Source organism: Oncorhynchus mykiss, chromosome 8 (assembly GCF_057628025.1).
Source record: "Oncorhynchus mykiss isolate SJ-2025 chromosome 8, ASM5762802v1, whole genome shotgun sequence".
Classification (NCBI taxonomy): Eukaryota; Metazoa; Chordata; class Actinopteri; order Salmoniformes; family Salmonidae; genus Oncorhynchus; species Oncorhynchus mykiss.
The window spans coordinates 3,870,142-3,885,475 of NC_143029.1; positions in this window are offsets into that span (position 1 = coordinate 3,870,142).

Consider the following 15,334-nt stretch of genomic DNA (forward strand, 5'->3'; position numbering starts at 1 on the left):
CAGTTAACCCACTGTTCCTAGACCAGTTAACCCACTGTTCCTAGACCAGTTAACCCACTGTTCCTAGACCAGTTAACCCACTGTTCCTAGACCAGTTAACCCACTGTTCCTAGACCAGTTAACCCACTGCTCCTAGACCAGTTAACCCACTGCTCCTAGACCAGTTAACCCACTGTTCCTAGACCAGTTAACCCACTGCTCCTAGACCAGTTAACCCACTGCTCCTAGACCAGTTAACCCACTGCTCCTAGACCAGTTAACCCACTGCTCCTAGACCAGTTAACCCACTGTTCCTAGACCAGTTAACCCACTGCTCCTAGACCAGTTAACCCACTGCTCCTAGACCAGTTAACCCACTGCTCCTAGACCAGTTAACCCACTGCTCCTAGACCAGTTAACCCACTGTTCCTAGACCAGTTAACCCACTGCTCCTAGACCAGTTAACCCACTGCTCCTAGACCAGTTAACCCACTGCTCCTAGACCAGTTAACCCACTGCTCCTAGACCAGTTAACCCACTGCTCCTAGACCAGTTAACCCACTGCTCCTAGACCAGTTAACCCACTGCTCCTAGACCAGTTAACCCACTGCTCCTAGACCAGTTAACCCACTGTTCCTAGACCAGTTAACCCACTGCTCCTAGACCAGTTAACCCACTGCTCCTAGACCAGTTAACCCACTGCTCCTAGACCAGTTAACCCACTGCTCCTAGACCAGTTAACCCACTGCTCCTAGACCAGTTAACCCACTGCTCCTAGACCAGTTAACCCACTGTTCCTAGACCAGTTAACCCACTGCTCCTAGACCAGTTAACCCACTGTTCCTAGACCAGTTAACCCACTGCTCCTAGACCAGTTAACCCACTGTTCCTAGACCAGTTAACCCACTGCTCCTAGACCAGTTAACCCACTGCTCCTAGACCAGTTAACCCACTGCTCCTAGACCAGTTAACCCACTGCTCCTAGACCAGTTAACCCACTGCTCCTAGACCAGTTAACCCACTGCTCCTAGACCAGTTAACCCACTGCTCCTAGACCAGTTAACCCACTGCTCCTAGACCAGTTAACCCACTGTTCCTAGACCAGTTAACCCACTGCTCCTAGACCAGTTAACCCACTGCTCCTAGACCAGTTAACCCACTGCTCCTAGACCAGTTAACCCACTGCTCCTAGACCAGTTAACCCACTGCTCCTAGACCAGTTAACCCACTGCTCCTAGACCAGTTAACCCACTGTTCCTAGACCAGTTAACCCACTGCTCCTAGACCAGTTAACCCACTGCTCCTAGACCAGTTAACCCACTGCTCCTAGACCAGTTAACCCACTGCTCCTAGACCAGTTAACTCACTGTTCCTAGACCAGTTAACCCACTGCTCCTAGACCAGTTAACCCACTGTTCCTAGACCAGTTAACCCACTGCTCCTAGACCAGTTAACCCACTGTTCCTAGACCAGTTAACCCACTGCTCCTAGACCAGTTAACCCACTGCTCCTAGACCAGTTAACCCACTGTTCCTAGACCAGTTAACCCACTGTTCCTAGACCAGTTAACCCACTGTTCCTAGACCAGTTAACCCACTGTTCCTAGACCAGTTAACCCACTGTTCCTAGACCAGTTAACCCACTGTTCCTAGACCAGTTAACCCACTGTTCCTAGACCAGTTAACCCACTGTTCCTAGACCAGTTAACCCACTGTTCCTAGGGTGTCATTGAATATAAGAATTTGTTCTTTAATAAAAGCTCACTTACTGGATATTGGCGGGAACTGGAACACACTTGTCAATCCAGAGCATTCCAAACATGCTCAATGGGTGACATGTCTGGTTAGTATGCAGGCCATGGAAGAACTATGACATTTTCACCATCTAGGAATTGTGTACAGATCTTTTTATTTAATTTTATTTCACCTTTATTTAACCAGGTAGGCTAGTTGAGAACACCTTTATTTAACCAGGTAGGCTAGTTGAGAACACCTTTATTTAACCAGGTAGGCTAGTTGAGAACACCTTTATTTAACCAGGTAGGCTAGTTGAGAACAAGTTCTCATTTGCAACTGCGACCTGGCCAAGATAAAGCAAAGCAGTGAGACACATACATGTTATTCCATGTGTAACTCTGACAAGTCGGTTAGGACATCTAACTTTGTGGATGACACAAGTCATTTTTCAAATTTTTTACAGACAGATTATTTCATTTATAATTCACTGTATCACAATTCCAGTGGGTCAGACGTTTACGTACACTAAGTTGACTGTGCCTTCAAACAGCTTGGAAAGTTCAAAAAAATTATGTCATGGCTTTAGAAGCTTCTGACAACATTTGAGTCAATTGGAGGTGTACCTGTGGATGTATTTCAAAGCCTACCTTCAAACTCAGTGCCTCTTTGCTTAGGTTGAGACATTGCCGGATGCCCATCTGCTAGCCCTGGCCCGCTAGCTGTCTGAATCGCCGTGTCTCCAGCTCGCCTATCGTAGCAGCGACTACGGAATTGGCTCCCTGACTCATCTAGTGCTACTAACTGGACCCTATGATCACTCGGGTACACATGCCTCTCCCTAATGTCAATATGCCTTGTCTATTGCTGTTTTTGGTTAGTGATTATTGTCTTATTTCAATGTAGAGCCCCTAGTCCTGCCCAATATGCCTTAGCTAGCCCTTTTGTTCCACCCCCAACACATGCAGTGACCTCACCTGGCTTAACTGATGCCTCAAGACTAAACCTCTCTCATCATCACTCAATGCCTCCTCCTCTGTTCCTCTGGGGATGTAGAGGTTAACACAGGCCCTGCAGCCCCCAGCACCACTCCTATTCCCCAGACGCTCTCATTTGTTGACTTCTGTAACCGTAAAAGCCTTGGTTTCATGCATGTTAACATTAGAAGCCTCCTCCGTAAGTGTGTTTTACTCACTGCTTTAGCACACTCTGCCAACCCGGATGTCCTAGCCGTGTCTGAATCCTGGTTTAGGAAGGCCACCAAAAACCCTGAAATCTCCATCCCTAACTGTAACATTTCCAGACAAGATAGAACTGCCAAAGGGGGCGGAGTTGCAATCTACTGCAGAGACAGCCTGCAGAGTTCTGTCATACTATCCAGGTCTGTGCCCAAACAATTTGAGCTTCTACTTTTAAAAATCCACCTTTCCAGAAACAAGTCTCTCAATGTTTCCGCTTGTTATAGACCCCCTTCTGCCCCCAGCTGTGCCCTGGACACCATATGTGAATTGATTGCCCCCCATCTATCTTCAAAGTTAGTACTGTTAGGTGACCTAAACTGGGATATGCTTAGCGCCCTTACTGTCCTACAATCTAAGCTAGATGCCCTCAATCTCACACAAATTATAAAGGAACCTACCAGGTACAAACATAAATCCGTAACCATGGGCACCCTCTTAGATATCATCCTGACCAACTTGCCCTCTATAAATACCTCTGCTGTCTTCAACCAGGATCTCAGCGATCACTGCCTCATTGCCTGCGTGCGTAATGGGTCCGCGGTCAAACGACCACCTCTCATCACTGTCAAACGCTCCCTAAAACACTTCAGCGAGCAGGCCTTTCTAATCGACCTGGCCAGGGTATCCTGGAAGGATATTGACCTCATCCTGTCATTAGATGATGCCTGGTTGCTCTTTAAAAATGCTTTCCTTGCCATCTTAAATAAGCCCCATTCAAAAAATGTAGAACTAAGAACAGATATAGCCCTTGATTCACCCCCGACTTGACTCCCCTTGACCAGCACAAAAACATCATGTGGCATTCTGCATCAGCATCGAATAGCTCCCGCGATATGCAACTTTTCAGGGAAGTCATGAACCAATATACTCAGTCAGTTAGGAAAGCTAAGGCAATCATTTTTCAAACAGAAATTTGCATCCTGTAGCACTAATTCCAAAAAGCTTTGGGACACTGTAAAGTCTATGGAGAATAAGAGCACCTCCTCCCAACTGCCCACTGCACTGAGGCTAGGAAATACTATTACCACCGATAAATCTACGATAATCTATCATTTCAATAAGCATTTTTCTACAGCTGGCCATGCTTTCCACCTGGCTACCCCTACCCCGGCCAACAGCTCCGCACCCCCTGCAGCTACTTGCCCAAGCCCCCCCTGCTTCTCCTTCACCAAAATCCAGACAGCTGATGTTCTGAAAGAGATGCAAAATCTGGATCCCTACAAATCAGCTGGGCTAAACAATCTGGAGCTCTTTCTAAAATTATCTTGTTTTATCCCTATTACTAGCCTATCCCTATTACTAGCCCGTCTGAGATCCCCAAAGATTGGAAAGCTGCCACAGTCATCCCCCTCTTCAAAGGTGGAGACACTCTAGACCCAAACTGCTATAGATATCCATATGCATCCTGCCCTGTCTTTTCTAAAATCTTTGAAAGCCAAGTTAACAAACAGATCACCAACCATTTCGAAACGATGTGGCTATGCAAAATCCCTTGATGTTTTTGGAACTAGTGAATCTAATAAACCGATGTAAACTCAGATTTCTTTATATAAATATGAACTTTATCAAACAAAACATGCATGTATTGTGTAACATGAAGTCCTATGAGTGTCATTTGATGAAGATAATTCAAGGTTAGTGATGAATTTTATCTTTATTTCTGCTTTTTGTGAATGCTATATTTCGCTGGAAAATGGCTGTGCTTATTGAGGTTTGGTGGAGACCTAACATAATCGTTTGTAGTGTTTTCGCTGAAAAGCCTATTTGAAATCGGACACTTTGGTGGGATTAACAACAAGATTACCTTTAAAATGATATAAGACACATGTATGTTTTAGGAATTGTAATTATGAGATTTCTGTGTTTTGAATTTGGCGCCCTCTATTTTCACTGGTAGTTGTCATATCGATCCCGGTAGTGGGATTGCAGCCATAACTATAACATAATTACTTAAAAATCATACAATGTGATTTTCTAGATTTTTGTTTTAGATTCCGTCTCTCACAGTTGAAGTGTACCTATGATATAAATTACAGACCTCTACATGCTTTGTAAGTAGGAAAACCTGCAAAATCGTCAGTGTATCAAATACTTGTTCTCCCCACCGTATATATATGCGTGTCCCACATCGAAAAACAAAGATAGTGTTAAACAATGAATGTGAAGAGTTTATCTGCACTGTATATTTGTTAGCTGTGTAGTCAGACAGGTTTAGAGGAATCCATTTTTCAAACGATCTGTCACACCCTGACCATAGTTTGCTTTGTATGTTTCTATGTTTTGTTTGGTCAGGGTGTGATCTGAGTGGGCATTCTATGTTGTGTGTCTAGTTTGTCTGTTTCTGTGTTTGGCCTGATATGGTTCTCAATCAGAGGCAGGTGTTAGTCATTGTCTCTGATTGGGAACCATATTTAGGTAGCCTGTTTGGTGTTGGGTTTTGTGGGTGATTGTCTCTTGTGTCAGTGTTTGTGCCACACGGGACTGTTTCGGGTTAACACGTTTGTTGTTTTTTTTTGTGTAGTTTATTCATGTATAGTTTTCTTATTAAAAACAAACATGAATTTCAACCACGCTGCATTTTGGTTCTCCTCTCCTTCGACGGAAGATTCCCGTTACACGATCGGTCAACATTCCATTCAAGCAATGTGGTCAATCCACAGCCATGCGGAAATCAGTGACGGTACAGTACTGATACTGTATCTTATGATAGGAATCACATCTTTCCAAGATTACAAGATCTCAGACATCTATGGTCTGTTTACATATATTTTAGAGGATATTTATAGAGAAAATGTGTATAAAACCCTTATCAACTGTAATTTAATTATTTGATAATATTTGAAGTTTACTGTAATTCTATGATCATTGGCAGTTGACCTCACGTATAACATGAAAAGATCCCAGATGTTTTAAACCACACCTCTACCGTAAATATTTGGTTGAATCCCAACTGCCAATGATCATATAGGCCAAGCCCTATATAGTTTGTATAACGGCACAAGGCGAGGCCCAGATGCAGACATGGGAGGCAGATGGTTTGAGTCTTTGATATTTATTAATAATCCAAAAGGAGGAGGAAAGAGAATGGTCATGGACAGGCAACAAGGTCAAAACCAGTTCAGAGTCCAGGAGGTACAGAGTGGCAGACAGGCTCATGGTCAAGGCAGGCAGAATGGTCAGGCAGGCAGAATGGTCAGTCAGGTGGGTACAGAGTGGCAGAAAGGCTCGTGGTCAAGGCAGGCAGAATGGTCAGGTAGGTGGGTACATAGTGACAGACATGCTCGTGGTCAAGGCAGGCAGAATGGTCAGGCAGGCGGGTACAGAGTGGCAGACAGGCTCGTGGTCAAGGCAGGCAGAATGGTCAGGCAGGTGGGTACAGAGTGGCAGACAGGCTCGTGGTCAAGGCAGGCAGAATGGTCAGGCAGGCGGGTACAGAGTCCAGAAACAGGCAAAGGTCAAAACAGGGAGAACTAGCAAAAAGAGAATAGAAAAGGCAGGAGTACGGGAAAAACACGCTGGTTGACTTGGAATATACAAGACGAACTGGCACAGAGAGACAGGAAACACAGGGATAAATACCCAGGGGATAAGTGGGGAAGATGGGTGACACCTGGGGGTGGGTGGACACAAGGACAGGTGAAGCAGATCAGGGTGGGACAGTTTGTTTACTGGTCGTGTGCATTTCAAAGTGCTATCACCGACTAATCTCGAAACCCAGAACCAAATCAGCCAGTCTTCAATTGGGTCCCCTGGCACCGTATTCCCTACATATTGAGCAGGTTGACGTTTATTGACATGGTTCTTGTCATGGAGACATTAGATAGACCAGCTGCAAAGTCAAAATTGGCTATAGTGTAAAACAAATTGGTTACGGTTAGCAGTGGGGTTAAGGTTTGGGTTAGGTTTAAAATCTTTTTTTTTTTTTTTGTCTTTGTGGCTGTGCCAGCTAGTGACCACTCTGCAGAGCTGCCTCCAGGATATGATTCATGTCAAAAACACACTAACCGCCACACTTTTGACCAGGGGCCTATGGGAATAAAGTGCTATTTGGGACACAGTCTCTATCAGCCTATCAGTGAACCATAGCACAAACATCAGTCTCTATCAGCCTATCAGTGAACCATAGCACACACATCAGTCTCTATCAGCCTATCAGTGAACCATAGCACAAACATCAGTCTCTATCAGCCTATCAGTGAACCATAGCACAAACATCAGTCTCTATCAGCCTATCAGTGAACCATAGCACAAACATCAGTCTCTATCAGCCTATCAGTGAACCATAGCACAAACATCAGTCTCTATCAGCCTATCAGTGAACCATAGCACAAACATCAGTCTCTATCAGCCTATCAGTGAACCATAGCACAAACATCAGTCTCTATCAGCCTATCAGTGAACCATATCACAAACATCAGTCTCTATCAGCCTGTCAGTGAACCATAGCACAAACATCAGTCTCTATCAGCCTATCAGTGAACCATAGCACAAACATCAGTCTCTATCAACCTATCAGTGAACCATAGCACACACATCAGTCTCTATCAGCCTATCAGTGAACCATAGCACAAACATCAGTCTCTATCAGCCTATCAGTGAACCATAGCACAAACATCAGTCTCTATCAGCCTATCAGTGAACCATAGCACAAACATCAGTCTCTATCAGCCTATCAGTGAACCATAGCACAAACATCAGTCTCTATCAGCCTATCAGTGAACCATATCACACACATCAGTCTCTATCAGCCTATCAGTGAACCATAGCACAAACATCAGTCTCTATCAGCCTATCAGTGAACCATAGCACAAACATCAGTCTCTATCAGCCTATCAGTGAACCATAGCACAAACATCAGTCTCTATCAGCCTATCAGTGAACCATATCACACACATCAGTCTCTATCAGCCTATCAGTGAACCATATCACACACATCAGTCTCTATCAGCCTATCAGTGAACCATATCACAAACATCAGTCTCTATCAGCCTATCAGTGAACCATATCACACGTCACATGGCATGTTGAGGCTGTCTGGATGTCATGTGTGAACTAAAGCGAACAGGTACACGAACACACCGGTCAAGAAGTTAGATACCATGAATTAATATATGTTCTCACAGTATGAAGGTCTCAATTCTCAGAGCCAGATTAATATCAGCCACCTCATATAACCTTCCTGAGGTATGTGGAGTTACATAAAACTATGGCTGATTGGGCCACTGTGCCAAACGCAACCTGCCACAACCTTTTACACGGTAGACCCAGGCAGCTGCTCAGCGGCATTCCAAATGGAAACCTATTCGCTATATAGTCCACTTATTTTGACCAAGGTCCAACAGGGAATAGGGTGCCATTTCAGTGTGACATGCATTTCTTGGCCAATAGCATTCTACTGTTAGCTCAGGGGATTAATATTAAACCAATAGCATTCTACTGTTAGCTCAGAGGATGAATATTAAACCAATAGCATTCTACTGTTAGCTCAGAGGATTAATATTAAACCAATAGCATTCTACTGTTAGCTCAGGGGATTAATATTAAACCAATAGCATTCTACTGTTAGCTCAGGGGATTAATATTAAACCAATAGCATTCTACTGTTAGCTCAGGGGATGAATATTAAACCAATAGCATTCTACTGTTAGCTCAGAGGATTAATATTAAACCAATAGCATTCTACTGTTAGCTCAGGGGATGAATATTAAACCAATAGCATTCTACTGTTAGCTCAGGGGATTAATATTAAACCAATAGCATTCTATTGTTAGCTCAGGGGTTTAATATTAAACCAATAGCATTCTATTGTTAGCTCAGGGGATTAATATTAAACCAATAGCATTCTATTGTTAGCTCAGGGGATGAATATTAAACCAATAGCATTCTACTGTTAGCTCAGGGGATTAATATTAAACCAATAGCATTCTACTGTTAGCTCAGGGGATGAATATTAAACCAATAGCATTCTACTGTTAGCTCAGGGGATGAATATTAAACCAATAGCATTCTACTGTTAGCTCAGGGGATTAATATTAAACCAATAGCATTCTACTGTTAGCTCAGGGGATTAATATTAAACCAATAGCATTCTACTGTTAGCTCAGGGGAAGAATATTAAACCAATAGCATTCTACTGTTAGCTCAGGGGAAGAATATTAAACCAATTCGCATTCTACTGTTAGCTCAGAGGAAGAATATTAAACCAATAGCATTCTACTGTTAGCTCAGGGGATTAATATTAAACCAATAGCATTCTACTGTTAGCTCAGGGGAAGAATATTAAACCAATAGCATTCTACTGTTAGCTCAGGGGATTAATATTAAACCAATATCATTCTACTGTTAGCTCAGGGGATTAATATTAAACCAATAGCATTCTACTGTTAGCTCAGAGGAAGAATATTAAACCAATAGCATTCTACTGTTAGCTCAGAGGATTAATATTAAACCAATAGCATTCTACTGTTAGCTCAGGGGATTAATATTAAACCAATAGCATTCTATTGTTAGCTCAGGGGATTAATATTAAACCAATAGCATTCTACTGTTAGCTCAGGGGAAGAATATTAAACCAATAACATTCTACTGTTAGCTCAGGGGATTAATATTAAACCAATAGCATTCTACTGTTAGCTCATGGGATTAATATTAAACCAATAGCATTCTACTGTTAGCTGAGGGGAAGAATATTAAACCAATAGCATTCTACTGTTAGCTCAGGGGAAGAATATTAAACCAATAACATTCTACTGTTAGCTCAGGGGATTAATATTAAACCAATATCATTCTACTGTTAGCTCAGGGGAAGAATATTAAACCAATAGCATTCTACTGTTAGCTCAGGGGAAGAATATTAAACCAATAGCATTCTACTGTTAGCTCAGAGGATTAATATTAAACCAATAGCATTCTACTGTTAGCTCAGGGGAAGAATATTAAACCAATAGCATTCTACTGTTAGCTCAGGGGATTAATATTAAACCAATATCATTCTACTGTTAGCTCAGGGGATTAATATTAAACCAATAGCATTCTACTGTTAGCTCAGAGGAAGAATATTAAACCAATAGCATTCTACTGTTAGCTCAGAGGATTAATATTAAACCAATAGCATTCTACTGTTAGCTCAGGGGATTAATATTAAACCAATAGCATTCTATTGTTAGCTCAGGGGATTAATATTAAACCAATAGCATTCTACTGTTAGCTCAGGGGAAGAATATTAAACCAATAACATTCTACTGTTAGCTCAGGGGATTAATATTAAACCAATAGCATTCTACTGTTAGCTCATGGGATTAATATTAAACCAATAGCATTCTACTGTTAGCTCAGGGGAAGAATATTAAACCAATAGCATTCTACTGTTAGCTCAGGGGAAGAATATTAAACCAATAACATTCTACTGTTAGCTCAGGGGATTAATATTAAACCAATATCATTCTACTGTTAGCTCAGGGGAAGAATATTAAACCAATAGCATTCTACTGTTAGCTCAGGGGAAGAATATTAAACCAATAGCATTCTACTGTTAGCTCAGAGGATTAATATTAAACCAATAGCATTCTACTGTTAGCTCAGGGGAAGAATATTAAACCAATAGCATTCTACTGTTAGCTCAGGGGATTAATATTAAACCAATAGCATTCTATTGTTAGCTCAGGGGATTAATATTAAACCAATTCGCATTCTACTGTTAGCTCAGGGGAAGAATATTAAACCAATAGCATTCTACTGTTAGCTCAGGGGATTAATATTAAACCAATAGCATTCTACTGTTAGCTCAGGGGATTAATATTAAACCAATAGCATTCTATTGTTAGCTCAGGGGATTAATATTAAACCAATTCGCATTCTACTGTTAGCTCAGGGGAAGAATATTAAACCAATAGCATTCTACTGTTAGCTCAGAGGATGAATATTAAACCAATTCGCATTCTACTGTTAGCTCAGGGGAAGAATATTAAACCAATAGCATTCTACTGTTAGCTCAGGGGATTAATATTAAACCAATAGCATTCTACTGTTAGCTCAGGGGATTAATATTAAACCAATAGCATTCTACTGTTAGCTCAGAGGATTAATATTAAACCAATAGCATTCTACTGTTAGCTCAGGGGAAGAACAGGACGCAACAACAATACAGAGCAAATAATGGGACGAGCATCCGTCTGAGTCTCCTAGTGTTTGTGGCTCTGTGTTTTGTGTGTGTCTCTCTCTCTCTCTGAGTGATTGACTGACACTGTACAACAAACCAGAGAGTAGCAGTTCTGTCTCCACATGCTGGCACCTTTCTTCAATTTCAGCACGTCAGTAATAATGGTCTTCTGGCCTGAGTGACCTTGGAGGGTTTTGTTCTGCTGCAAAGGAGGAAGAGGAGCAGGACAGAGTAGGGGAGAGGGGGGGAGGGGGAGGACCGGGAGGAGGGGGAGAGGAAGAGGAGGGCCGGGAGGGAGAGGGGGAGGACCGGGTTGGGAGGGAGTGGATGAGAGGAGGGAGACAGAGGGGGAGACAGAGGTCAAGGATGGAGAGGGTGAGGCCCAGAAGGGAGGGAGTGGATGAGAGGAGGGAGACAGAGGGGGAGGGAGGGATGTAGGAAGAGGACGGGGAGGACAGGGGAGAGGGGGAGTGATAGCAGTGAAACCTGCTCTGCATAATCACTGGTCTCTCTCTCTCTCTTGTGGTTTCAGTTCCCACAGATATTCTCTCCCTTGTCCTTCCTTTCTAAAACGTTGAGATTGCATCTTGTTGAAATGTTTGACACACTTTTTTTTTTACGATACATGGGTTTGAAGATTGCTCCTCTGCATTCCTTGCAATCTCTAACTTTAGTGAGGTTCCCAGCTTTAAGTCATATACAGTCATGTGCCTTGCGAAAGTATTCGGCCCCCTTGAACTTTGCGACCTTTTGCCACATTTCAGGCTTCAAACATAAAGATATAAAACTGTATTTTTTTGTGAAGAATCAACAACAAGTGGGACACGATCATGAAGTGGAACGACATTTATTGGATATTTCAATTTTTTTTAACAAATCAAAAACTGAAAAATTGGGCGTGTAGTGAGGTTCCCAGCTTTAAGTCATAAAGGTGCGATGTACTCCTTTTCAGGTAAATCATTTGTTTTCCTAACCAACAACGTATAACTGTTGCTGAACACTGTTCTGTACATCTGAGGGATGTAAGCGGAATAGTCAACATCACTCACACGTCACATAAAGATTCAACACAATGCATCCTATTTTTAACACCTCCATAACAAATGACAGCCTTAACAACGTATTCCAAATGCCTCCCACACATTTGGGAGGGAGCTTCATGTCTTGTGATGTTAGACCAACACATTGTGGTTGTCAGCTAAATGTGTACTGATTACATCTAGAGGCAGATAGAAGCAGGTTCCATCACATTCATAGAACACCTCTACTGGTTCTAAGAATCCTGGGGGGGGGGGGGGGTCAAATTACTGTCACGTCTGTATGTGGCTGGTGTTACTGTGGCGTAGAAATTAGAGCCGGTTGGTTCTCTTTTCTTAGAACCAAAGCCTTGAAAGAGGGAGGGGTGGGGGTAGAGGAGGATTGGAGGTTTTGGTTTTGTAATGTCTCTCACTGTTAGTCTTCCTGGATAGCAGAGCTTGGTTTTGTAATGTCTCTCAGTGTGCACGTTCACATGCACATGCACACTGGGCTGAACCATTGGGAGGGCCTGATCCATTGGGAGGGCCTGATCCATTGGAAGGGCCTGATCCATTGGGAGGGCCTGAGCCAATGGGAGGGCCTGAGCCAATGGGAGGGCCTGAGCCAATGGGAGGGCCTGAGCCAATGGGAGGGCCTGAGCCAATGGGAGGGCCTGAGAGCCCTGGAACTTGTTTTTGTTCCTTCTTCTCTTCCGGTAACAAGATGGATGTCAAGGAGGGGTTACGAGGGCGTGGCCTGACGACTCAGACTGAATTCTTCCACTGTTCCACAAAACTATATTTAATTTCAGAATTGATTAAATTATTATTATTAAATAATGTAACCTTTCCCTTCTGTTTGATTCAGCCTACGCTGTTTAAATATAGGATTTTAACCCCCCCAAATATTTTTTTTTCCAGTATCTGACAATGTCCTCTTTCAAATGCTTTCCTGTAAATACACTGTAAAGACTGTAAATACACTGTAAATACACTGTAAATACACTGTAAAGACTGTAAATACACTGTAAATACACTGTAAATACACTGTAAAGACCGTAAATACACTGTAAAGACCGTAAAAACACTGTAAAGACCGTAAATACACAATTTGAAGCAACCCCTATTTACCCATGGAGCACGTTCTGATTGGCCAGTGAGGGGCCAAGCCTCAACCAAGGCCAGTGAGGGCCCACAACTATTTTTTTTTCATAGAAACCATCCCTTTCGCGCTAACGACAGCAAGTGCGCCAATAATTGTGACAGTGAAAACAGCAAAAATATTTCTGAGACACCCCTGAACCCTGAACGCTACCGCCTGCACTTACATCTACCAATGAGTTCAAATAGAGCCCTCCATCTTAACTCCTACTCCACATTGACTGGACTGCTCCAACAGCGCAGAAGAGAACCCCCTTTTTTTCTCCTCATCAGGAACAGAAAGCACTCAGGCGTTTCTTTTATGCCTGCTACGTTAGGGTTAGCGTAGTTTTACACGTTAGGAGTGTCCTTACAGGCCTTTGCTATTATGCTACAGTGATTATCTCTCTCTCTCTCTCTCTCTCTGTCTCTCTGTCTCTCTGTCTCTCTGTCTCTCTGTCTCTCTTTCTCTCTGAAAGGCTGGCAGTCAATCAAAAATCATTCATCTGAACGGCTGTGTTCATTGCTATTTTTAAAAATAATTTAGGCAGCTCATTGCCTCGTGACCGTCCTGTTTTCCTCTGGCCCAGTTCTCCAGCTCATTGCCTCGTGACTGTCCCGTTTTCCTCTGGCCCAGTTCTCCAGCTCATTGCTTCTCAACTGTCCCATTTTCCTCTGGCCCAGTTCTCCAGCTCATTGCCTCGTGACTGTCCCGTTTTCCTCTGGCCCAGTTCTCCAGTTCAGACTTATACAGACTTTCTTGAGGGTCATTCCATTAGATTTTTTGATCACTTTTTGACCTCACTCCTTTTGATTTGACAAACTTTTCCAGACATGTTTTCCCATGGATGAAGTGGTCAGAAAGTGACTTCTTTTTGGATCTAAATGTCGAAACATTTCAGGAGATAAAAGGTGCTCAGAGTTGACCCATATTGCACACCCCCACCCTACCATGAGACATCCATGTCTTCATCACTGGGAAGTATAAACGCTTGAGCTCGATTATCATTTAAAAGCTTACAAACAATTTAATATACTATATGTATTGTTTTGGTTGTCAATTATCTACAAATCCATAAACTCTTTAATACAAGGTGTCGTGTTTTGGCTGATAAATGTAGTCAAATGTGAATAAAATAGATTTATACTTTCAAATGGTACCACAAAGATGGTTGGAGGTCCTTATCTGAGAATGTTGACTTGAATGGGAAAATCAAGCTTCTTGATATGCCACACCTGTCAGGTGGATGGATTATTTTGGCAAAAGAGAAATGCTCACTAACAGGGATGTAAACAAATGTGTGCACAAAATTTGAGAGAAATATGAATTTTGTGCAAATGGAACATTTCTGGGATATTTTATTTCAGCTCATGAAACATGGGACTAAAACTTTACATGTTGTGTTTATATTTAATAAAATATTTTTAGGAAAGAAATTCCACAAATGAACTTTTAACAAGGCCAATTGAAATGCATTCCAGGTGACTACCTCATGAAGCTGGTTGAGAGAATGCCGAGAGTGTTCAAAGCTGTCGTCAAGGCTTTGTACTGACTCAGAGATGGGTGAAGGACCACAGGGATGTCTGGCAAGAACAAAGCCAAAAGATAACAGGGCAAAGAGGTTCTCTTGTCTCTTGTCACAGCAACGCACTCCGGATCACCGTGGGTACCGAGAAAACAGGATGTGTGTTTTCTCGGAGGAAAGAGACCATGAAACATTAAACTCTAAACAAGGCAATTAGACCTATACATCCTTACACACTACTGCCAGTGAGCTCACGGAAATTCTAAATAGCGAGTTCCAATCAGTACCTGAATAGGTGATTCATAAACGGGTCCTAAATACATCTAAACATTATATTTTCGTTCAAAACGTTCTCTAAGATCTAAACCTCAACTGGAGTTGTCTGTAAAGGGTGTGACCAATGAGAATGTTGATGAAGCTCCTAGGTATAACATTGGGTGGTCAGTATTGTAAAATCACATTGACTAAGTTATTATCAAGATGGGGATACGGTGTATTCAGTCCCCTTGACTTTTTCCACATGTTGTGACGTTACAGCATT